The sequence below is a fragment of the Halichoerus grypus genome, chromosome 6 (genome assembly GCF_964656455.1).
Source record: "Halichoerus grypus chromosome 6, mHalGry1.hap1.1, whole genome shotgun sequence".
NCBI classification, from domain to species: domain Eukaryota; kingdom Metazoa; phylum Chordata; class Mammalia; order Carnivora; family Phocidae; genus Halichoerus; species Halichoerus grypus.
In genome coordinates, this window is record NC_135717.1 from 137,781,914 (window position 1) to 137,807,484 (window position 25,571).

At 40.9% G+C, this 25,571-nt stretch overlaps 1 long non-coding RNA gene and 1 pseudogene across 1 annotated transcript in view; one reads left to right on the top strand and one right to left on the bottom strand.

The window, feature by feature from the left end:
• Positions 1-1,354: 1,354 nt before the first annotated feature.
• The window catches only part of LOC144382150 (uncharacterized), a 113,246-nt gene continuing 89,029 nt past the window's right edge, over positions 1,355-25,571 (bottom strand). Inside the window, exons 3-5 of the long non-coding RNA XR_013448581.1 lie at positions 21,890-21,956; positions 15,918-16,119; positions 1,355-2,229 (exon numbers count right to left, since the gene is read on the bottom strand). This is a non-coding gene — a long non-coding RNA (uncharacterized LOC144382150). The remainder of the gene's footprint in view (positions 2,230-15,917; positions 16,120-21,889; positions 21,957-25,571) is intronic.
• LOC118531078 (cytochrome c oxidase subunit 6A1, mitochondrial pseudogene) lies at positions 3,891-4,429 on the top strand (annotated as a pseudogene).

Genomic DNA, 25,571 nt, shown 5'->3' on the forward strand with positions numbered 1-25,571 from the left:
GAATAAATGATTAAATTTTTAATAGGTTACCATTAAACTGTATCTAAACTCTGCATGTTTCTAATATGAAAATATCCAAGAGGAGAGGTAATTAAGGACATGGACTTTGAATTGAAACAGACTTTCAAATTCTGGCTCTTGGCCTCAGTTTCCTCATCCATAAAATGTGGAATATGTGTTGTGAGGGTGGAATGAGAGACTCTAAGCTCAGCACTGAGCACATGTTTGGTGCAAAGTAGTTCAATAAAGGAAATCATTATTATCACCTTAAATGAGTTCATGAGAAATACTCTCTTGATCCAATTCTGAGACATTGGAAGAATTCTTTTGTTTAGATATTGATACTATCAAAAAAAAAGAATTACTTTTTTTTATTAAAAATATTGTTTTATATTATAGACAAATAACTATTATCAAACACTTTCTTAGGACTCTTTGGGTTGCAAGTGACAGAAAGCCCAACTTAAATGGGCTTAAGTAGAAAAGGAAATTTATTGGTCCTAATAAGTGAAAAGACCAGGGACCTTCAATCTGATTGGATCCATGAACTAAAAAAACGTCAATAATCTCTCTTTCATCATCTCTCAGCTCTGCTATCCTCTGTTGGATTTGGCATCAGGCTGACCCTCTTCATGTGATGATCACTGCAACTGTCAGGCTTAGCTTGTCCAAAATTGCTGTGGAGGAGACAGAGACCTTCTCCTAATGGTTCTCACAAAAGTACCGGATTTGAGCTTCATTGGCTCTGAATGGGTCATGTATAGATCACTAAACCAACCCATGGGCTAGAATAGTGGGATACTCTAACCAGCTAAGCCTGGGACATAAGCCTACCCCTGGAACTACGGTGAGGTGACTCATCCATAAGACATGACTGTGAAAGGGGGCAACCCCATAAAAAAATTAGAATGCTGTTGGGGCACCTGGATGGCTCAATCAGTTAAGCCTCTGCCTTTGGCTCAGGTCATGATCTCAGGGTCCTGGGATTGAGACCTGTATTGGGCTCCCTGCTCAGCGGGGAGTCTGCTTCTCCCTCTCCTTCTCCCTCTGTCCCTCCCCCGACTCGTGCTCTCTCTCAAATAAACAGAATCTAAAAAAAAAAAAAAAAAAAAAGAATAGAATGCTGCAGCAAGAAAAATGGGAAATGGATGCTATATAGGCAAAACACAGACATCCACAAAATCCCTGAATTACATTGGTGTTAGAGGATAAGGACAACAAGGATGCAAAAGGCTTTATGTACCATAAGTACATAAAGAATAGGATTTGATCCATAATGTTGTGAAAAGCACTTCGTAATGGCATTACTTACCCATCTATTTCATGATACTCTTAAGAAGAAGATGCATCAATATACCATCAACACCTAGCCAATTCTATCCAACCTTATAATGAATATTTTTCTAGGTTTCTTAGCATTTCCTGTTTTGTGGTTTACCTTTGTATTTATTTTTACTTATGCTATTCTAATAAAAAGATTTTTTAAATGTGTCTCCAAATGAAGCATAAATATTTTTGGAGGCAGCTGAAAGAATTTTCTCCCCTTGAAGTATAGATTTCTTTTTTTTTTTTTAACCTCTTCTTGCCTTTGCTCCTCATATCTCCATCTATTTTCCCAAGACTCTGATATATTCAATGTGTGGTAAGAAAGCTATCATGGAGAAAAGATAGCCAGTCACCATGGCAGAAGTTTTGATGAAATGATAGATTCTTAAGCATGTTAGAGCCAGGAGAAGCCATGGGATGTGGGTAGAATTCAAGGCAGGGGAATATTGGTACATTTTGAATGTCTATTATTTTATTCTGTGACCGCATTAGCTCTCTATACATTTGCTAGGACCATGCATATTATGCATATTATGACCTTGAATGGTCATAATATTGAAAATAGTATATGCTGCAAGAATGTGATTCCAGTACTGTGGAAAGAATTCCTCTCTCTCTGGAATTGTTCAGGAATCAGAGTTCAAAGAGAACAGAGAGAAGTGAATGAGGAAGTAACCTGAGCTGATAGGATCTTTCCTTGAGCTCTGGTCAGCATCCCTGGTTTATAAAGGGAATGGTGCCAGATGAGGACCCCACAGAGGAACTTGGGAGAAAAGTAAGGGGAGAGTGAGTTTTGAAATCCAGTCAGAGAGCTTACATTTGATAGTCCAGGAAGAAGGGTGAAGTTCTGCACCTGCAGGTGAGTTTAGGCTTCACTCATGGGTCCCACACCGTCAGAATCACCTGGGGAGCATTTAAAAAACAGACTCTTGGCAAAGACTTGATATCAAACACATCACAGCTGATACAAAATTGTTAGAGCTTTTTCCAAATTTGATAGCAATTCTAAAATATTTTCAGTACAAAATATTTTCAGTATAAATTGGTATGATGAAATATATTTTCCTAAATTAATAGTAATAAAGTCAAACCTTAACAGTGTTGCTAAGGGAAAATTGGAAATAAACTTTCTCTTCTTTCTATAGAAAATGGTATTACAGAGTAACTGTCATGTAAGAGGCAAAAAATACCTAGTCACTTTGTAGAAGAAAACCATTATGGAGGTGAGTCAGATGTTAACTAATAAAAATATAATTTTTCTTAAAAAAAAGCAGACTCTTGGCTCTACTCCAGGTGCCCTGAATCAGAATGGGGGTCAGGTAGATATAGGATGGGGTGCTTACTCTGTACCAAGCACTGTTCTAGGCACTTTTATTATTTTGGGCACTATTGTAATTGCCATCATAACATTATTTAATTCATTCAGGCATCTCATTAGTCAGGTATTGGTCCCTTTTTAACAGGTAAGGAAGCTGAAGTTCAGAGACATTCAGTAACTGGCAGCAAGTCAGAAAGTTGTGATTCAAAACAAGGTCTGCTTCTAGAACCTTCTTAACTCCTGTACTCTGCCAGATCCAGAAGTGAGGCAATGCAGATATCCTCAAACTAGAAGTTGTATTATTTTTATTAAGCACCCAGAAAAAAATCAGAAACAGTATCCTTTCTTATGTTGCCATTCATTTCATACATGATCTTTTTAAAAATAAACTTTCATTTTTAGAACAGTTTTTAGATTTTCAGAAAAACTGTGAACACAGCACAGAGAGCTCTCATATACCCAATACCCAGTTTCTTCTATTATTAACATCTAACATTAGTATGATATATTTATTACAATTAATGAACCAATATTGGTACATTACTAACTAAAGTCCACATGTAACCATTTTTTTTTTCAAGTATATTATTTAGAGTCAGCACAACTGTGTGCAAGACTCAGGGCTAGGTCTTATGGCTCAAGTGGTCTATTGAATCTTAATTTACTCATCTCTAAATGGGAAATAGTAAAAATAATGATTTCACAGGGACATGTTGGTCGTATTTGAAGAGGGTCCCATACCTCATACTCTTTCCCTTGCCTGGATCTAGTAGAGGCCAAAATATTCCCTAAATTAGGACTGCTAAAAACTATAAAGACCCATATGACTTTTATCTTCAGTCAAGTGGTTTATAATACTGAATTCCAGAATAAAGTAGATTTACACCACAGGACACACTAGCCAGGTAAGGCCTGGGAGCACAGAGGAATAATGAGTGAATCAGCCAGGAAACTTTCTTTCAAGGGGAAGATGCAAGGAAGGTGTGGGGCTCAGCATCCCCAGTTTCCCCATCAAAAATCTCAATCAGTTGAAGTCATTCCCCCTTCCCTGGGGAAAAGAGCCAGGTGGGGAAAGGCCAGGAGTATATTAATGTTGATGAGCAGCATTAGTAGTCAGATTTGCAGTTAAGAATTGATCTGAAAAAAAGAAAAAAAAGAAAAAAAAAAAAAAAGAATTGATCTGAGTGTGAGCTCAAATGATTGTGTCTGATACAGGGTACAAGTAAACACAAAACACATTTGCTCCAGGTCCAGGTCGAAAATGGCGGCGGCGGCGGCATCTGTGTCCCGGCTGTCTGGGCTGCTAGGTCGTTTCGGGGCACAGCTGGGGCGTTCCATGTCGAGCGGCGCCCACGGCGAGGAGGGCTCAGCTCGCATGTGGAAGGCTCTCACCTACTTCGTAGCGCTCCCTGGCGTGGGTGTGAGCATGCTGAATGTCTTCCTGAAGTCGCGTCATGGAGAGCACGAGAGACCCGAGTTCGTCGCCTACCCCCATCTCCGCATCAGGTCCAAGCCCTTTCCCTGGGGAGATGGTAATCATACTGTATTCCATAACTCTCACGTGAATCCACTTCCAACCGGCTATGAAGATGAATAAAGAGAACCTGGACCACCACCCAGTGGGGACCACAGCACTGGTTTGGACCATGACTGCACACGGACCAGAAAAATCTATGGGACCTTAAGCTCACCTTCTTTACTTGTATCAAATGATGACCAGTATACTGATCTCCCAACCCTTTGCTTACGGCAGGAGATGGCTTAAATAAATAACTTAGATTGGTCCATGAAAAAAAAAAAAAAAAAAACACATTTGCTCCAAATAACTCCTTCTGCAACAGATAGTGATTCTTCTTTTTCAGCAAAGACAGTGGTATTTTTGCTTCAGAAACAGTCCAGTTGCTAACAGTGACTAGACCCTCATGTAAGATTGCAAAAAAAAAAAAAAGTTATTTTGAGATGCATCTCTTTATGATGACTAAAGGGAAGTCAAATGATTACATCCATTAATTGCATTTTCTCATAGTGATTTCTGGTTTATCTACAGAGTCACCCTTTTCAAAATATAGAATCCTAGGTTCCATTGGTTCAGAACATCTGTGAGTGAGGCCAAGGTTTTTATATGTTGGAGAGGACTTTAGGAATTCTGATGATCAAAGAGTTTTGGTCCTACTGGTACACACTAAAGGGACATTTAACAATGAAATCTGATTTGGGGAGAAAAACATAACTATTTTGTTCTAAAAAAAACAGTTTTGAGTTATGAAGATGTATAAAAATATCAAGTTATTTTCTAAGCTTTTCTTACTTGGGAAATCTTTTCAAATAAGTAAAATATTTTGGTCTCAGAAAAACTATTATATCACATAGTTTGCCTGGCTATACACTATAAAGTATTAGCAGACAGGCTGCTGGAAAAGTTAAATCTTTGGGAAGTTTGCAATTTGAGATGCAAATGCTATACCTATGTTTATATCCTCACCATTTCCTGAGAAGGTGTACTCTTTGAACAGACTAAAATATAGATACTGCCTAGCCAACATTAAAAATAGGAACATGTTTGGGGCACCTGGGTGGCTCAGTCGTTAAGCGTCTGCCTTCAGCTCGGGTCATGATCCCAGGGTCCTGGGATCGAGCCCCACATCGGGCTCCTTGCTCAGCGGGAGGCCTGCTTCTCCCTCTCCCACTCCCCCTGCTTGTGTTCCCTCTCTCGCTGTGTCTCTCTCTGTCAAATAAATAAAATCTTTAAAAAAAAAAAAAAAAAAGGAACATGTTTGAAATTCACACACCCATACCACTCCCCACACTTCCTAAACCCACCCACAGCTTTCTCACGTTTCTGTCCCTGGCTGCAGAACCAACACATCCCCTTTCCTAAACATGTTTCCCTCCTGCTACATATTAATGCAGAGACCATTGATGCTGTTTCTAACTGTATCAGCAATAATGCTTCATCCTTCCCATGTCACTCAAGGAGCCCTGGATTCTTTCTGAACAAGTTTGTTAGTTCTGTCCACACTTTCATGGGGCACCGGGGCAGGGAGGCGGTCAGTTGCACTTATTTAGCTCATAATCCTGTGGACTGTGGTTCTCTCGGTTGGTTTTGCTGTCCTTTGCTGGGCTTACTTATATTGTCTGTGGTCAGTTAGCAGTTTAACTGCAGGCTGGCTGGTCTCAGATGGCCTCACTCGTATCTCCGGCTATTGGCAGGTTGTTGACTGGGGCCTGGTTGGCTAGGATACCTCACATTTCCATGTGCCCTTCATCCTTCAGCAGGCCAGCTTAGATTGCTCTGCATAGTGATCTCAGAGTTCTAACCACAGGAAAAGACAACCAGGCCTAAGGTGCAAGTCTCTGCTTGCTTCAGATTTGCTAATCTCTCAAGTCACATGGCCAAGCCCAGATTCAAGGTTTTGGGAAATGGAACCAACCTCTTGATGGAAGAAACTTCGAATTCACATTGTAAAGGGGAGTGGCTACAGAGATGGGAACATTGTGGCCCTCTTTGCAATCCAGTGCAAGTGCCTAGTCTGTAAAAAGCTTAACATTTAAAAGATACAGATAAGGCATCTGCCACAGTTAAATGGCTGTAGTTGATATTTTATTTTAGCCTTTTCTGCTGATGGAGTTGTGAGTCGGGCAAGTCCGGAAAAAAAAAAATCCCATTCAGCACACAAATCTCTACTTTTCTCTCACCACTTTAGCTTTCAAATTACCGGTGGAGCTAGTTTGCCACACAGAGCAGCTGCGGCTGGACAGAAGTGTGGTGAGACGGCCGGCGCGCGCGGCGAGACAGATGGCGCACGTGGTGAGACAGATGGCGCGTGGTGAGACAGCTGGCGTGCGGTGAGATGGCCGGCGCACGTGGTGAGACAGATGGCACGTGGTGAGATGGCCGGCGCACGTGGTGAGACAGATGGCGCGCGGTGAGACAGCCGGCGCACGTGGTGAGACAGATGGCGCGTGGTGAGACGGCCAGCGCACGTGGTGAGACAGATGGCACGTGGTGAGACAGATGGCGCATGGTGAGACAGATGGCGCATGGTGAGACAGATGGCGTGCGGTGAGACAGATGGCGCATGGTGAGACGGCCAGCGTGCGTGGTGAGACGGATGGCGCACGTGGTGAGACGGATGGCGCACGTGGTGAGACGGATGGCGCACGTGGTGAGACAGATGGCGTGCGGTGAGACGGCCGGTGCACGTGGTGAGACAGATGGCGCGCGGTGAGGCGCCGGCACGCGGGGTGAGACAGATGGTGCGCCGTGAGACAGCCGGCGCACGTGGTGAGACAGATGGCACGCGGTGAGACAGATGGCGCGCGGTGAGACAGATGGCGCGTGGTGAGACAGCCGGCGCACGTGGTGAGACAGATGGCGCGTGGTGAGACGGCCGGCGCGCGTGGTGAGGAAAGCCCGCCGTGCTCTGTCAGAATCGGCTTTTCAAAGTATCAGGTGAACTTTTCACCTTCCACGAGGCCTCCATGGACTAACAGGTGACAGAAACAGAAGGAAAACAGTAATATCATCTGATGAGAGCCAAAAAATGTGGCCTCACTGGGCAAAAAAAAAAAAAAAAGTGTGTACGTGATTTAGTGTGGGGGCATACTTGGTGACGGAAAGAAAGGGCATTTAGTCATGAGTCGGTCCCTGGATGAGAGACAGTGAGACAAAACTCCGGGAACTGTTGCAAAGTGGGCTCACGCTCCGTTTGATGACATCTGAGAACCTTCCGTCTGAGGAAGATGGTAATTCTCTTAGCCTGGACAGCACTGCAACTTGCCCCACTTTTTTAGGTTCCTTGTTGATAATGAGGGAGAATCAGGTTGTACTAAGGATCTTCTCTCCCTCCCCATCCCCATCTCAACCACAAACCCGTTCTGCAGATCGTGGCTCTTGGGTAATACACCCTCTTCCCCAAATGGCCTGCTCACAAAGTTCTCTCTCGCCAGAAGCCACAGAAGTGAAAACAGACATTAGCTGCCAGCTGTCAACACTCTTGGTAAAGGCCCCCAGATCCGCACTGAAGAAATATTTCCCTTCTGAAATGCAACGGGATTTGGCTTTGCTTGGTGTCTTTTGAAACAAAGCAAGGTTTAAGTGATAGGCAAATAACAGCGCTGCCTGAATTTTCCATATTACCTCTGTTTTCCTCTAGTTTCAGAAAAGCCTAGTAGAGAGGAAATAAACATTAAAATATAGTATTGGAACCTCTGAAACTAACAATACACTATATGTTAATTAATTGAATTTAAATAAAATTAAATTTAAAATATATATATATAGTATTGGAAGGGAATTTACAGTTACATAGATCAATTTCCTAGGCTTAGAAAGGGGCCCTCGTGAGCTATTGATCCGTGAGGGAGGAGCAGGACCAAGAGCGTTAAGCACCTGGCCTCTTGGCCCCTCCTCCACCAGAGCACTCTGCTCTTACCTGCTTTGTACATTGGGATTTGCAAAATATTTCTTTTGTTAAAAGGTTGTTGATGCTGAGACTTTATTTTGTGGGTGAGGGACTGGAAGCCCAGGGTCCCGGGGTGACTTGCTCAAGGTCACAGCAGTTGTCAGGTGCAGAGCTCAGGACTGAAAGCAAGTCCCAATTTCGGGTCCAGAGTTCTTTGTTCTATCACATGGCCATCTTCCACTTCTCCTTATCTAAGCAGCAAAACTTCCTTTCGATAGATGCTCACTCACGAGCTTCTATAAATATTGCCAAAATGTTTGACATCGATCAGGAGATGAAAATTGTGATTTCTCATTTGAACAACTGCTACAATATGATCTGGGTTCTGGCTTTGAGTTCTTACCCAACCTTTCACGAGATGGCTGACTTAATTTTTCTCTCCTGTGGCTTCCTTGCTGTGAAATAGAGACAATGATGCTCAACCACTGAGCTACTTGTTCAGCTTTTTGTAAGCAAGCAGTTAATTAATATAGGATGTTGTTGATTTTTGGTTTATTGCTTTGATTGAACAAAAACCATTTAAAATTCATGAATTGTGTATGGTGTAAGAGAATGGTCAAGTTTCATTCTTCTGTATATAGCTGTCCAATTTTCCCAGCACCATTTATTGAAGAGACTGTCTTTTTTCCATTGGATATTTTTTCCTGCTTTGTTGAAGATTAGTTGACCATAGAGTTGAGGGTTCATATCTGGGCTCTCTATTCTGTTCCATTGATCTATGTGTCTGTTTTTGTGCCAGTACCATGCAGTCTTGGTGATCACAGGTTTGTAATAGAGCTTGAAATCAGGCAATGTGATGCCCCCAGCTTTGTTTTCCTTTTTCAACAATTCCTTGGTGATTCGGGGTCTTTTCTGGTTCCACACAAATTTTAGGATTGTTTGTTCCAGCACTTTGGAAAAATGCCATTGGTATTTTGATCGGGATGGCATTGAAAGTACAGATTGCTCTGGGCAGCATAGACATTTTAACAATGTTTATTCTTCTGATCCATGAGCGTGGAATGTTTTTCCACCTTTTTGTGTCTTCTTCATTTTCCTTCATAAGTGTTCTGTAGTTTCTAGAGTATAAATCCTTTACCTCTTTGGTTAGGTTTATTCCAAGGTATCTTAAGGTTTTTGGTGCTATTGTAAATGGAATAGATTCCCTAATTTCTCTTCCTGCAGTTACATTGTTAGTGTATAGGAAAGCAACAGATTTCTGTGCATTGATTTTGTATTCTGCCCTACCACATTACTGAATTGCTGTATGAGTTCTAGTAATTTGGGGGTGGAGTCTTTTGGGTTTTCCACATAAAGTATCATGTCATTTGCAAAGAGAGTGAGTTTGACTTCTTCCTTGCCAATTTGAATACCTTTTATTTCTTTTTGTTGTCTGATTGCTGTTGCTAGGACTTCCAGTACTATGTTGAACAATAGTGGCGGGAGTAGGCATCCTTGTCGGGTTCCTGATCTTAAGGAAAAGGCTCTCAGCTTTTCCCCATTGAGAATGATATTCACTGTGGGCTTTTCATACACAAAGATAAAGTCTAAATGGATGAAAGACCTCAATGTGAGACAGGAATCCATCAAAATCCTAGAGGAGAACATAGGCAGTAACCTTTTCGACATCGGCCACAGCAACTTCTTTCAAAACACATCTCCAAAGGCAAGGGAAACAAAAGCAAAAATGAACTTCTGGGACTTCATCAAGATAAAAAGCTTCTGCGCAGCAAAGGCAACAGTCAACAAAACAAAGAGACAACCCACGGAATGGGAGAAGATATTTGCAAATGACACTACAGATAAAGGGCTGGTATCCAAGATCTATAGATCTATCCCAGATCTATAAAAACTTCTCAAACTCAGGGCACCTGGGTGGCTCAGTCCTTAAGCGTCTGCCTTTGGCTCAGGTCATGATCCCAGGGTCCCGGGATCGAGTCCCTCATTGGGCTCCCTGCTCAGCGGGGAGCTTGCTTCTCCCTCTCCCACTCCCCCTGCTTGTAGTCCCTCTCTCGCTGTGTCTCCATATATATATAAAATAATATAAAATAAAATAAAATTATATAAAAAATATATAAAAATCTTTAAAAAAAAACTTCTCAAACTCAACACCTAAAACACAAATAATCAAGTCAAAAAATGGGCAGAAGACATGAACAGACAGTTCTCCAAAGAAGACATACAAATGGCTAACAGACACATGAAAAAATGTTCAACATCATTAGCCATCAGGGAAATTCAAATCAAAACCATATTGAGCTACCACCTTATACCAGTTAGAATGGCAAAAATTGAGAAGACAAGAAACAACAAATGTTGGAGAGGTTGTGGAGAAAGGGGAACCCTCTTACACTGTTGGTGGGAATGCAAGTTGGTACAGCCACTTTGGAAAACAGTGTGGAGGTTCCTCAAAAAGTTAAAAATAGAGCTACCCTATGACCCAGCAATTGCACTACTGGGTATTTACCCCAAAGACACAGATGTAGTGAAAAGAAGGGCCATATGCACCCCAATGTTCATAGCAGCAATGTCCACAATAGCCAAATTGTGGAAGGAGCTGAGATGCCCTTCAAAAGACGAATGGATAAAGAAGATGTGGTCTATATATAAAATGGAATATTACTCGGCCATCAGAAAGGATGAATACCCAACATTTGCATCAACATGGATAGCACTGGAGGAGATTATGCTAAGTGAAATAAGTCAAGCAGAGAAAGTCAATTATCATATGGTTTCACTTATTTGTGGAACATAACGAATAGCATGGAGGACATTAGGAGAAGGAAGGGAAAAATGAAGGGGGTGAAATCGGAGCGGGAAATGAACCATGAGAGACTATGGACTCCAAGAAACAAACTGAGGGTTTTAGAGGTGAGGGGGGTGGGGGGATGGGTTAGCCCAGTGATGGGTATTAAGGAGGGCACGTACTGCATGGAGCACTGGGTATTATACAAAAACAATGAATCATGGAACACTACATCAAAAACTAATGATGTACTGTATGGTGACTAACATAACATAATAAAAAGAAATTATAAAATAAAATAAAATTCATGAATTGTAAAGACCTCCATTAAAATGTGTTAAAATGTGTTGTCTCTTAGCACTTGTGGAAAAACTGAAGAAAATAATCAAAACAATCACCATTTATATGGTACATAGCTTGAGTTCATTAAAGCATGATCAAAGGACCCGTGTTCTGTCTGAAAACCATGCAGTCAGAAGTACAACGAGAACTGCTAAGGAATGAGCCTCAAGAAATCACTGAACCGTTCCGAATCTGTTACAAAGCCTGGAGTACGAAAGGAGGGCTGGAGAAGAATCACCGGGGCTGTCTTTTAAATGGTAAACAACACAAGCACCAAGAATTTCAGTTGGTCTTAAAAGTCTCTGCTTCCCATTTAGGAGCTGCTTCTAAATGTGGCAGCTCTCCCACTGCCTCATTAAAATGCCTTCGCGGAATGGCTTCCAATCTGACAAGGATGAACAGTTGCCAAATGGGCCCCTTTCTTTGCTGGGCCTGTAGATAATTTGTCTCCAGCTAACAAGAATTGGCACTAAAAGCCAAAAGTGGGGCATCAAAAGGCTTTAGACACTGGGTGAGGACTGTTCTGTGTTACTCAAATGTGGAATGATCACTGTGGTGTGAGATCAGATTATTCTATCCGTAAATTGGGCAAAGCTACATTACAAAGTAGACAAAATGGTATCCAGATGAACACTACTCTAGTGTGTGCAATGGTTTCTAGTTTCTTTCACTATTATGTAAAATATCCAGATTATGTCAGTTTATGCCTCTGTTGGTAGATCAAGAGTGGAAAATAACCATGGGGTAATGGACTGGTATTGGGAGATTTGTGTTCAGGTTCTGGCCCGTTATTGAGAATCTTTGCTGGATTAAACTTTGGGCCTCTGTTTCCTCATTTGTGAAACGAATGGTGGGGTAGAAATTGAGACTGGGATTTCTAAAGGACTTTTCCAGGTCTAATAGATTCTTTATGTTATGGTTATAGGTAATAAGGACCAACAACTTTCTTTCCTTCTTTGGGCTATTTAAATTGTCCTATATATCAAATCCTAATGGATTTAAAAATTGTATGGATTCTGGGGCGCCTGGCTGCCTCAGTCAGTAGAGTATGTGACTCTTGATCTCAGGGTTGTAAATTTAAGCCCCATGTTGGGTATAGAGATTACTTAAAAATAAAATCTTTAAAAAAAAATTATATTGATTCTGTGGTCTCTTACCCTTCAGTGAAGCATATAAAAGAAGCTTAGTGTTTGATCACTTCCTGGGCTAGTGATTTAGTACGGACAAAACTGTGTTGCAAGAAGAAAGAGATCTGACTACTGTGGTTTAAAAACACAAAGGTTTATTCTCTGCCAAAAGAGTTTGGGAGGTAGGGAATCTACAGCAGGTACTGTGACTTTATGGAGAAACTTTATGAAGAAGTTCTGTTGTGTGTGATTGCTAACCTCAAGGTTACCTCCTAATTCATTATGACCACTAGGATGCCAACCATTACATCTGTGTTCCAGGAGCAAGGGGAAATAGACAAAGCAGGGCTCATCTTTTGACTAGCAAGTGTTGTCCTTTGGCTGGGCACTTTGCCACCCCAAATAAAATTGGGGTCCTGTTACTAGGACGAAAGGAGACCGACCAGCAGGCTCTGTCATAGGCAGTTCTCTCAGCTGGATTCCTTGGCTAAAGATCACTTTCTCGGTCCAGCACAGCTTTCTCCCAAATACCAGGCCTGCTGGGTGAGGGCCGGTGGAGAAACAAACCTCTCTGTTTTCCAACACCTTAAAATTAGGAGAGGAGCCTGGGCAGGGAGGCATGATTCTGATTGAGGATCTGGGGGACCATTTTCACGGGTGAAAGACAGCAAGTTTATTCTATTGCAGATGCCACCTGGGGAAGTGGTTATTTTTGAATGATTATAATAAAAGTGTTTTCCAATTTTGTCTAGAAAATAAACTAATTTCCACCTTCCAAAAAATATCCCAACAACTGTTTTAAATAACTCTGTTCTTGCTATGAGTAAGTTCCACAGTGACAGGGACTAGAAGGGAAACATACAAAGCTTTTTCTTTATTTTTAAAATAATGGCTCATCCTCGAGCTGGGATTAGGTAAAATAGTCACTCAGGCAAAAGGACCTCACTTCCTGAAGTTGTTTTTATCTTTGCTGCTAAGAACCCACAGCCTACATTTTTTCACTATGGTTTTATTTTGTTTTAATAATCTTAGTTCATCTGACTAGTCAAACTGCCTAAAAGGTATGTGGGTTTTAAAAAATTATGAACAAAACCCAGTCAAAACCTAAGCAGTGTGATAGCTGAAGTCAGTTAAGGAGAGTACTTCAGCTCAAACATTTTGGCTCCAGGGTTCATATTTGTCACAGATCACTGCTCCCCACCTGTGATGGTTCATTTTATGTGCCAACATGGCTAGGCCATGGTACTCAAATACTTGGTTAAATATCAGTCTAGATGTCAACATGCAGGTATTTTGGCGGGTGAGATTAATATTAAAACCAGTAAACTTCCAGTAAAGCAGATAACCCTCCATAATGTGCGTGGGCCTCATCCAATCAGTTGAAGGCCTTGAGAGAAAAAGATCAAGGTGGCCCAAGAAAGAAGGAATTTTGCCTCCAGACTGCCTTCAGAGTCATAGCCGCAACATCAACTCTGCCCCAGTCTCCCTCCTGCCAGCCTACCAGCCTTTCTTGCAGATTTCAGACTTGTCAACCAGCCAATTTCTTAAAATCTCTCTCTCTCTTGCTCTCTCTCTCTCTCTCGATATAGATATATAAATCTCTCTCTCTGTATATATACTGGTTCCTTTTCTCTGGAGAACCCTAATACACCATACCATCTTTTGGCTCATGGATATTTGCAAACAAGCCCATTTTTGCTGCTTCTCATTTCTGTAATGCATTTATTCAAAGCTGACTGATAAAGGCAGTGTGATCTAGAGGGGTAAGGAATATGAATACTGATATGAGTTGAGCTGGAATCATAGTAGCAAGGTCATATTCCCCAGGTAAACCTTTTACCTCTCTGAGCCTTAGTGTTCATATCTGTAAAGTGGGTCATGATGCTGGTTTGAGGATTAAATGATAATAGTAAAAACAACAACTAAAAATACCTACTTTGTCAGAGCATGTACTGTGTGCCATATGAACATGGATTCTCTTTTCCTTCCCACACAGCCTTAGGAGGTGGACATGAGGAAACCAAGGTCCACGGAGGTTAAGGAGCCCATCCAAGTTCACACAACCAGCAAGTGGTAATCACAAAATCATAACCAGCCCCACGCTGCCTCCATAACACGTGCGAAGACTCCTAGTCTATGCCCGGCACAGGGCAGCTGAGCAAGAATAATTTCCTTCCATTTTCTTTTTCCAAAGCCTCTTGTCTGATTACTCAGCCATTTCTGCTAGTGTCAGAACCAGTGAAAGCAACAAAGTGTTGTGCCGTTCATTATGGCCCTTGTGCAGTCAGGAATGTGCCCCGAGGTGTTTCATTCTGTGACTTCCTTGCCAGGAATGAAATCTGAACGTAGAGACTGCCTGTTGCCCCACAGCATCGTGAGGCCGCCTTCGTATTCACAGCTGCCAGTGGGCAGTTAGGGGAATGTGGTCACCAGCTGGACACAGCCACTGCCTCTACTGCTGAATTCATCCCCGAGCCAGTCACAAGCTGGTGCATTTGAATGCACGCCTCCTTGCCTCTGCTTTTCTGGTGTAATTTAAAAGTGAGAAGAAAGAGTGGATGTGGTCTGAATCTTCCCTCCAGGCTTAGTGTTGCCCAGAGAGCAAACTGCCTTTACTTATTTGGTTATGTTGCTGTGGAACCATGGGAAGTGGCAGAAGAACCACGCTCTCTGTCCCTTCTCTCTTCTCTTTGGAAATTGCTAAAGAGGTCTGTTCCATTAGCATGAAGAGCATTTATGCATTTTTAAGTGGTTCTTTGGCAAACTGGGGAGCTGTTCTATGACAGGCCACAGACATTGTGTCTGCAGCTATTCATAATAATAATAGGTATCCCTATAATATCGATATACCCGAATGTAACATCATCTTGAAAATTCATTTCATGCGAGGTTGCTGATGTTCATACCAAGTTATTCTATAATTCTAGGGAAAGAGCTTTTGAGAATCCTCTGTACTTGGCATAACACCTGTTATATCCATGCTCAGATTTTCATCAACTTAAATAATTTAACGTTCAAGAATATTCTATAAAGACTGGTTTCATTCCAGCTGATTACTTCAGGGCTTCCAGTATAAAGGCTAATGCAGGAACACTTATTTTTGTTATTACACTATAAATATGTTATAAAACATGTTTTTAGAAAACAATTTAAAAATTTAGGACTTGTATTATACATTTCCATAGTCTGATGCAATGAACCATGCTTGGCATCTCTTACAACTGTATCTACAAACACAATATATGGCATGGGTACAAAGTCACAAGTGTTGGGGGGCTTCCTTTCCCGTTTCCTGTCCCTTCATTCTTCCCCAATGATGCCAAACTCATTTCTGGTCCATAAGCATGTCATTGTTTTCCATGCCTTACCTATGCTAGCTCCTTGGTCTACAATAACCCTCCTGTCCTTTATCCTCCTTCTCCCACTATGCTTCACAAATTCCTTCTTCCTGACCCCCAGATCAAATGTCATCAGGAAGCCTTTCCTGATTTTCCCACACTCCTTCCTCGAAGGTTCATATCTATTTATTTCTTATAACTCTCCAATTTCCAAATATAGCTATATTTATAGTTATATCTATATTTCCAAATATAGTTAACTCTAAACTATCTTACCCAACAGTCCTGGAAAGCACACAGAGGTCTTGAATGAAACCCACACTTCTTGCAACAAGGAAGGAAGAGATGACTAATTTCTTGCAACAAGGAAGGGCTCACTATCAGCAGTTTGATCCAATGATTTAAGGGTCTTCCAGGATTCTGCTTCTCCCTCAGTGGCAAAACGAATACAGACTCCTTAAAGAGGATTTGGAAAGGGCTGGAAAACAGGGGGAAACAAAGGTACCCTTGATCCAATTATCCAGTGATAACCTTTATTGATGTTTAGTACATATTTTGCGTTTTGTTTTAAATGTGTATGTCTGTATACATTTTGTTTCTCCCCATTCCTGAGCTCATAGGACAACCACTCACCCCAACCAAACTCATTGGCCCTTGCCTTTTCTTAGTAAAGTTTTATTGCAATATAGCATATATACAGGAAAGTTCTCACATGAATCAAGTGTACAGCTTGATGAGTTGGAGGTTTGGAGGGGGGTTGTTTGTTTTGTTTTTGTTTTTTTGTTTTGCCCACAACATGGGGCTCAAACTCACAACCTAAGATCAAGAGTTGCTTCCTCTTCCGACTGAGCCAGCCAGGTGCCCAAGCTTGATGAGTTTTTACAAAATAAACACACCCATGCAACCAGCACCTGATGCAAAAAACAGTACTTTACCAACAGTACTTTAGCCCCTTCTAGTTATTACTCTTCCCCCAAAGGCAACCATTATGCATATTTCTCACACTAGATTATGTTTTGCCTGTTTTGGAAATTTATGTAAATGTAATCATCCAGTATGTGCTTTTTTCTGTGCTGGACTTCTTTCACTCAATAGTAAACTTACGAGATTCACCCACGTTGCTCCAGGTAGTTGTAAAGAGTTCATTCTCAGGTAGCATTAAATTTTGTCAATATGCCATACTTTGTTAATCCATTGTACTATTGATAGGCAGTTGGGTTGTTTCCAACTTTTGGCTATTATAGATAGTATTGTTGTGAATATTATTGAGCATGTTTTTGGTGCATTTTGTATGCATTTTTGTTGGGTTTTTACTTACAAGCAGAATTGCTAAGTAATAGAGTATGTGTATGTTCAACTTTTGGTAGATTCTGCCAAATTACTCCCATGGGTTTAATCGCGGGTGCCAGTTTACTGATGATCACCACACTTGGAATTTGTATGTTGAATAGACTCCATCAGTAAGAGTCATGTCCCAGCTTAGACTCATGAAGAATTGAAAAACTTCCATTATTTTTACTGTATTAAGAGAAACAAGTGTAGCATTTTCACATATTCTGACATTTTACTTAAAACAAAACAAAACAAAATGACATTGAACTTTCCAGGAGAAGAAATCAGTCATTATCATTTCAACCTTAAAAAGATGGGTGGTATATAACCCAAGAGCTTTTTATTATACTCTCATACCATTTGATTCTTGTATGTTGATGTTATCTCTTCTTTCTGTATCTATAGGTAAAGTCTAAAGGGGTAAAATGTTAGGTATCAACATTGGGGGCCCTGAAACCCCATGCCTTACTCAGAAGAGTGTGAAAAACATCTTTTATGAACTTTAGGATCTCTGTTCTTTGGCTCATCTTAGAGCACTGACCTATTTTGAAATTATGTCAAATGAAATATCAATGAAAATAAAATTTACTATAAATAATAAAAACTAATAATAACCATAATTCTAAAGCCATCTCAGTCTTCTAGAAATGAACTTTTGTCCCAGGCCTACTCTGCTCGAATTGACCTAGACTGGTTTTAGACTTACAGCAAGGTTAAGTGGTTATAGGCTTCCCTATGATTTGTTCTCTAAAAGGATGAATCTAATCCATACCCTAAAACACTAAATGTCTACTTCCCTGTTAAAATAAAATTCTGTCAAATTAAAATTGTAGATTTTTGTAATGATCAATCCGATTTCAGGTTGAGGAAGAAACTGAGGGTATCTAATGGAGTAAATCATGTTGGTGGGTTAATTTTGCATATATAAATGTACCCAGGATACAAGGATTAACTTACTTCTCTCATAGAAAGTGCTCTAGGGCCTTTGTGTTCATAACCCAAGTCCTACCATAACATTTGGACTGTCTCAGCCAATGGATACACTATACCAGCATAGACTCAAACAGAGAGAAGTAAAGGTAATTCCTATTTGCTTAAACTGGGATTAAAACTCAATTCTTTAAAAAATAAAATGCAGGACTAACCCAACAAATTATTTTCAGTATGAGACAGGGCTTGGCCTCCTGGAAAGATTTCTAGATTGTGTTGAATATATTTTTCTGTGCCAGAAACTACAGATCTATGCATTTGATGAATCAGATCTATTTCTAAAAGGAAAGAGGATAAATCCAATAATAAAAATAGCTAACTTTTATTAACCACCTCTCATATATGCCAGACACTGGTATATATACACATCAGCTGCTTTGTATAAATATATTATACAGTCCTTAGAAGAACCCTTAAGAGGTAGATCTTATTATCCCCATTTTAAAGTTGAGGAAATTCAATTGATTCTGCAGTTCCAGATCACTGGTGTTGGAATGGGGCTAGCTGATGAGCTGGTCAAAGAAGATTTTCAAAGGAAGGTTCTTAAAAATCACCAGACAGTGAGAACCTGAGGGTCTACACCATAAGAGTGCTTCTCTTCTTGAACCTGGGTGGGAAGGGAGTTAGACTATCCAATGAGTGTGGAGTGGAGCAGATCTCACTGAGAAAAAGAGAATAGAAGCCTACAAAGGAACCCAATGTTAGATTTGAGGAGAGAGGATGGGGTGTGATTGTATGGTCAGGATGTCCTTCAGGGATCCTGATCTCCCAGAGTGCCAGCTAACTCTCCTCTGGAGTGATGGACAAAAGATCCTACTAACTCAGCCTAAATCCCTGGTGCAAGGACTTTTCTTCGAATGCTGGAGAGACCCATGTCCTAGGAGCAGATGGTGAAGGGGTTTTCTATTACCTCCTAGAAATCCATTCCTCTAAGCAGGACTCAATTATCAGGTACAGGATTTAAAATTTAAACTAACTCTGAAGCAAAGGAATGAGTCTTCCTCTTTTAGTTAAAACTCTGTTTGTGAGAATGCCCTCAGCCCATACTCTCTAGCTTCTATTAGCCCTCAGGACAAGGAAGAAAGTTGAGACTAGTCAGAACACAGGAAGATCCTCCTCTCAACCTGGCAAGAAGGGAAGGGAAAGGAAACATCCTTGGTAGAATGATGAATGCAAGCTGGTTTAAAGTGATACCAAAACACTGGCTGTGGATTCCCTACTTTGGAACATCCTGCTAGTATTTATTGTCAGCACCTCACCAGGATCAGGCCTGGAGAGCATCTACCTAGAGAATTCCCTCCAGGGTTGAACTTCTCCTGGGCATGGAGCTGGTATAGTTCCCCCTAAATTCCTCATCTAAGGACTAGATGGTGAGGGATTAATAAGCAATATTGTTCCAATAAATCAAATATTCCAACTACAAAAATGAGGTTTGTTCCCCTAATAGAATTAACTGAATTCACCAAATCTTCTGTAAGGGGGTTCTGGGGAGAACCATCCCTAACAAGTCTGAGGCTGATGCAGGGACAACTGGTAGGGAAGAGACAGCTATCCTTCCATGTTCATAAAGCAAACTCTCTCCACTGTTTATATTCCTCTGACTTTCAACTTTCTGATCCCTACAAATACAAGTGGGGAAGTGGAAGAGGGATAAAGGGCATTGAGGGAAGCAGTGGGTTGAAGGAGAGGAAGAAAAGGAAAGAGGGAAATGAGAACAAATGGAGTAAAGCTCCAAAAAAGATAGGTTAGATGGGTTAAATAATGCTTTAATCTATCAAGTAATTTAAAAATAAGCAAATTAACAAATTAAAAATAGATTATGAGAGAAATGATACCTATTTTAAAATTAGATTTGAAATGGGATATAGAAAAACCTGAAAGCAGTGAGACAAAAAGGAATTAAGACTAGAGCCAAATATTCCAAATTAAGATTAGTTGATAAAAATACAATAAAATAAATATTTATAATTTTCAAAAAGACTAAGGGCAAGTGAAATAGAGATGATAGCTTTGGAATGGAAGCTATAAAATTAAGATGGGGCTAAAGTCCAAATGACAAAAAGAAAAAAAGTAAGGTAAATGTAATTTAAGAAGTAGAAGAAAGTAAAAAAAAAGGGGGGGTTACTCATAAAAACAAAAACTAAAAACAACAACAATAACCTGACCAGCCAGGCCAGTCAAAGGAGAGTAGAAATGAGGAAGTTCTTTGGACAGCCAGGCTTTCCTCATAGAAGAATTCTCTGAAGGCCCCTCCCCGGTGGCAGGTTTTTTAGTTTGGTCATATATTCACCTACCTCCATTCATTCATTCCACAAGTATTTTTTTGTGCCACGACCTGAGAATTCAATGGTGCAAGTCAAACAGAGAAGAACTTTGCCCCCGATGAAGCTTACAGTCTAGTGGCTGTAGATTGTGGCGGGAGAGAACATAGATGTGATTACACGGACAATTCAATGATTACAGAGTTATGAAGAAAAAACCCAGGGTACTATGGGGAATATATGAACTGGTGATTGTTTATATATTGGGGTTGGGGGATGTGGAGTGGATATGTAGGTAGGTGGACATCAGGGAAGTTTTTCTGCCAACATATTTGTTCTGAGATCCAAGGTTGTATTAGGAATTAACTGAGGCAAAGTAGGGGTGTAGGTGGACAATATAGGTCAAGGCCCTGAAACAGGAAGGCTTTGGTGCATTTGAGGAACTAAAAGGAGGCTGTGGCTGGAGGAGACATACCCAGCAAGGGAGAAGTGCTAAATGCACTTGGAGAAGATGGTGGGGACCATATTAAGAATTTCTGTCTTTATCCTAGGAGCAATGGGAAGCCATTTGTTTGTTTCTTTCATGGCACTTAAAAGAACAAATAAGTGTTTCATCCATTTGTGTGTTTACTTTTTTTTTTTTTTTTTTTTTTGCAGGTGGAGAGTACCCTTCCTTTGGGACAAGACTATATCTGTCTTGTATACTGTTGTATTCCCAGCACTTCCACAGTGGAGAATCAATAAATATTTTGAATGAATTAATAGCAAATTATTTTTGTAGGGCCACAACCAAAGTCTAGGTCTTCTCTAAAATTTGTGCTTCTTCTAGGATGTCAGGTTACTACCTTAATAAGTTGCTTCGAGTTCTATCTGCTCATGAATATGGTAGATGTTAGATGTCTCCCTCAGTACTTTTGCTATCTTTAAATAACTCAGCTTCTGAAGCATTGCTTACTTCTGAAAGTTTGGAGAATTGCTCACGGGTACTGCTATCTTCCTTGATGGTAGATGGATGTCATTGTGAGCCATGGGGGACAAATTGTGCAAAAGGAAAGAATTTATGATTACATATCCATGTGCCCTGGACTTTTCTGGAAAAACTAACACACACAGTGCCAAATTGCTTTCCCACCAACAATTTTCACAAATCTCAGAGAAATCTTAGTAACACTTGGTTTCTTAGTATGTTTTCCCCCCAAGCAATGGCACACCTAGGGTATTTGACACTTGAAGCAAATGAATTTTTAACATCCTCCTGTTGTATAAGACAGTTATTTTTAGTAATAGTCATGTAATAATCAGGAATGTTACTTCTTTTCTTGACTTTTAGGTTTAAAACAATAATTTAAAAAGAAGAATAAGTTACAGGTTTTTTTAAAAAAAAAACCACTTTAAATTCAGTAAAGTATTTCATGCATGAAGTAAAATTTGCACTTACTAATTAGACAAGAATATCACACTTTGCATTTTACCCTCATTATCACTTTTTAAAATTTAGATACAAATAACAAACTCAGAGCAGTCACAGAGAATGTCAGAATTAAAGTGAGACAACTTCAGTTTGTTTGTTTTTGAAGTCACTATGCTATGATTGTTTCTTTCGAGTCTACTTGTTTAAATGAGGGAATATGTAGTACCAAAGGGGGTGGAGACAGAAAAACGCACCTGAAGTGAGTTCAGATGATTCTGAACACTTCGGAATGTATTCTCACAAGACTCTTTGTGGCTGAATCTGCATGGGGATGGAGGGCACAGGAGCATGGGGATGGAGGGCACAGGAGGGGTAGGGGTAGGACAGAGAAAGGCAGCCACTGAATAATTGTTAGTTCTCCAAATTAACCCCCATTTAATAAACAAGGCTTATTAATGGGTAAGAGCAAGATATGCCACTTTGAAGCTTACATATACTTACTTAAATCCCACAGTAACCACGGCAATTGTTTAAAACTTAAACCAACAAAATGTTTTTGTGGGGAAGAACATTTTATCGCTGACATTGCTTAGAATAGCCAGCACACGATAACAAAAAACAGACCAATCTTTTGCATTGATTATTAAAGTTATGATTTTTCTAAGTCCTTTACAGAAAACGTACTCCCTCGCTGGCAGCACCTCAGGGGGCTCCCCCGCACCTGCCCTTGGTAAGCGCCACTGCAACTGTAAGACAATTAAAGAAACAACAGACCCCATCAAAAATGTTACATGTTATTTAAGAAATGGGGATCCCCCACCTCCCCCCTAGGCTTTAAGGGTAATTTCTAGAAATTAATTTTCTAAATAACACTTTGGGGAAATAATGAAAAATCTCTTTGGAAAATTAGGTTGTTGCCTATTTTCCATATTTTAAAAAGCACTTTGGCAAACGTTTTAGTGTGTTTCTTCACTAATTGCTGAAAAAAAACACTCTTCAATGTGGAATTGCTGGGTTGATCAATGTTTAAAGCTTTTCATGCTTTTACTACACGTCAGAGAAACCAGCTTGTACATGTGAAGAGCAACCACCACGATTTCCTACCTCCAAAGTTTCCACTGAGGCTACTGTAGAAACTGCGTCTGAAAGATTTAGAGGATCCTCGGACTCAGAAGTGGACAAGGAAGCCCTGTAGTCAGCAGGGAGGATGTGGGAGAGGCAGAAGCCTGGCTCCTGAGGTGACCCCCTCTCCCCATTGTGCGCATGCCCATCTCAGGATAATGTGCCCCCTCGCTCCCAACAGTATGGGCTGTCTTTCCTGCTTCTCTCCACAAGTTCCTAATTAGAGATTATATTCCTCCAAAAAGCGATCTGAAATTTCTACAGTGAGAAAAGCAAATTTTGATTGAAGTCGGGTTTGAATCATAAGGCACGTGGGAGGAGTTTGATAAATGTTGTGTGTATCATACTTCAGGACCTGCTCCACATGAAGACAATGGGTGTGGGGGCAGGGGCGGTGGGGGGGGATCAGAGAACACAGACACAGAGAGGGATAAGAGACCACCAAGACCCCTAATAGACTTATTTCAAAACTGTCCAGAGTTTGGGTGCCTGGGTGACTCAGTCGTTAAGTGTCCGCCTTCGACTCAGGTCATGGTCCCAGGGTCCTGGGATTGAGCCCCGCATCGGGCTCCCTGCTCCACCAGGAGCCTGCTTCTCCCTCTCCCACTCCCCCTGCTTGTGTTCCCTCTCTCGCTGTGTCTCTCTCTGTCGAATAAAGAAACAAAAATCTTTAAAAAAAAAAAACAAAAAACTGTCCAGAGTAGAAGTATTCTCTATCCTCTTATTCTTGCTTTATCAAATGACTGTCGACTCACAGGATCTCAGACTCAAACTAGCATATTGGTTTCACAGTATTAGGGATTAAACCCTGCTTTAATGGATAAGCTGGGTACTTCAGCATTTTATATATATTTATATATAATATGTGTATTTTATATATGTGTGCCTATATTTAAAATATGGTTTACGTGGAAAAAATATTAATTCTATATAACCAATTTATTAATAAACAGATAAATGGATAACCAACTAAATGTCAGAATCCATGTAGAGGGCTTGGAATAGTACCTAACACAGTAAGCACTGACTAAATGTTAGTTATTATTATGCTTGGCTGTCCTCATGATTATTATTTTTTTTTTTTAAAGATTTTATTTATTTATTTGACAGAGAGAGACACAGCGAAAGAGGGAACACAAGCAGAGGGAGTGGGAGAGGGAGAAGCAGGCTTCCTGCAGAGCAGGAAGCCCGATGCGGGGCTCGATCCCAGGACCCTGGGATCATGACCAGAACTGAAGGCAGACACCCAACCATCTGAGCCACCCAGGCGCCCCTGTCCTCATGATTATTATTACAAGTCTCCTTGCAAAGGGCACGGGCCCAGGGAAGTCATTCCTTGGGGCCAGCAAGACAATGTATCAACTACACTGGTAGACTAAAGTTCTTTACTATTGCCACCTCGAATAAATGTGAGATTCTTGTGAGGGTGGATGCTGGGGTCAAGTAGCAACTAGGCCACATCAGGGCTTGTACCACTGGGGAGAACTTATACACTTTGCCTCTGGGGACAGGCCAAGCTGCTTTGAATCAGGCTCTACTTCTCACCTGTGCTGTGTATGTGGGTAACTCACTTCACTTTTCTAAGCTTCTGGTTTCCTCACATGCAAACAGAGACAAGAATAGTGCTTACCTCCTGGGGTTGTTGTGATAAGTAAGTGACACATAAAGCAGCTAGTGTGACAACTGGTCAGTAGCAGGGACCCCGAAAATATAGGTAATTATTATGCGTTCAGCCTGGATGACCTTTTAAGGGTTTTGTTTTGTTTTCTGCCCAGATTAAAGAACTTATCCTTTCCACAATTTAACAAAAAGGAACACTCCCTAGAAACTAAGGTTTCTAAGTAGTTTCTAAGGAAACTAAAGTCAGTTCATAGTGAGGCACGATTATCCAAGAAGGTCACCTTCAAAGGTATATCAGTAAAACTTTGTAGGTGCAGAGACAAGTCTTTCACCGGCTGTCTCCATGGCTGTCACTTATTTTTCCCCCTTTTTGTACAACTGGGCTCTTTTATCAACCTTAGTGCCCACTAAAAGTAACAGCTACCAAGAGCCATTGTTGTTTCACATGGTACTTAACAGCATTGTGGGCTCGTTTTTCCACCTGCTGCCAAGCTGAAGAATTTTCAGAATTCTCCCTTTGTCTTGTTCCAACTTTGGTATTAGAAATATGAGACGAGACATAGTGAAGATTCAGGACAAAGTCAGTTTTTTACTCCTGTGAAGGTTGAGTTTGCAGGTGAATGAGAAATCATGGGTGAGATGTCTAGCAAAGAGGCTGGCAGGAAATGTTCACTGGCTTGGTTACCCGACCCTGAAACACTCCTGCCTCCACTCTAAGCTCTCGCTGACCCCTCCGGCCCCCACCCCAAGCTCTAGACCTCAGCAAGGAAGAACTTGCAGAGTTCAGGTGACTGCCAAAGGTCAGCCACTTCCAAGGTTTGCCCTGACTTTAGGTCCCAGTTCTAGCAAAGTCCTGGTATTATTATTCTGACCTTAGATCTTTCCTGATCTTACAGCTCTTCTTCCAGGATTGAATTCTGCCTTTTTCTGACCAGTGCTCCATTCCTCCAAGCTGGGATTGGGATCCTACTCCTCACTGCGAGCCCCAGAGCCCTGCTAATTCATGCCCAAATTTTCTAATCGCAACCAGTGGCTTGCCACAAGACTCTGAACTGGTCTTGCAGACCAGTTTGGATTACTATCCATCACCTGTCTCTTCATTACATTCACCAGAACTATGTTTGGCCAGCCTGGCTGAAGACTTATGACAATTTGGTTCAACATCAAACACCACTTCTGGACCAGGCAGGGAGT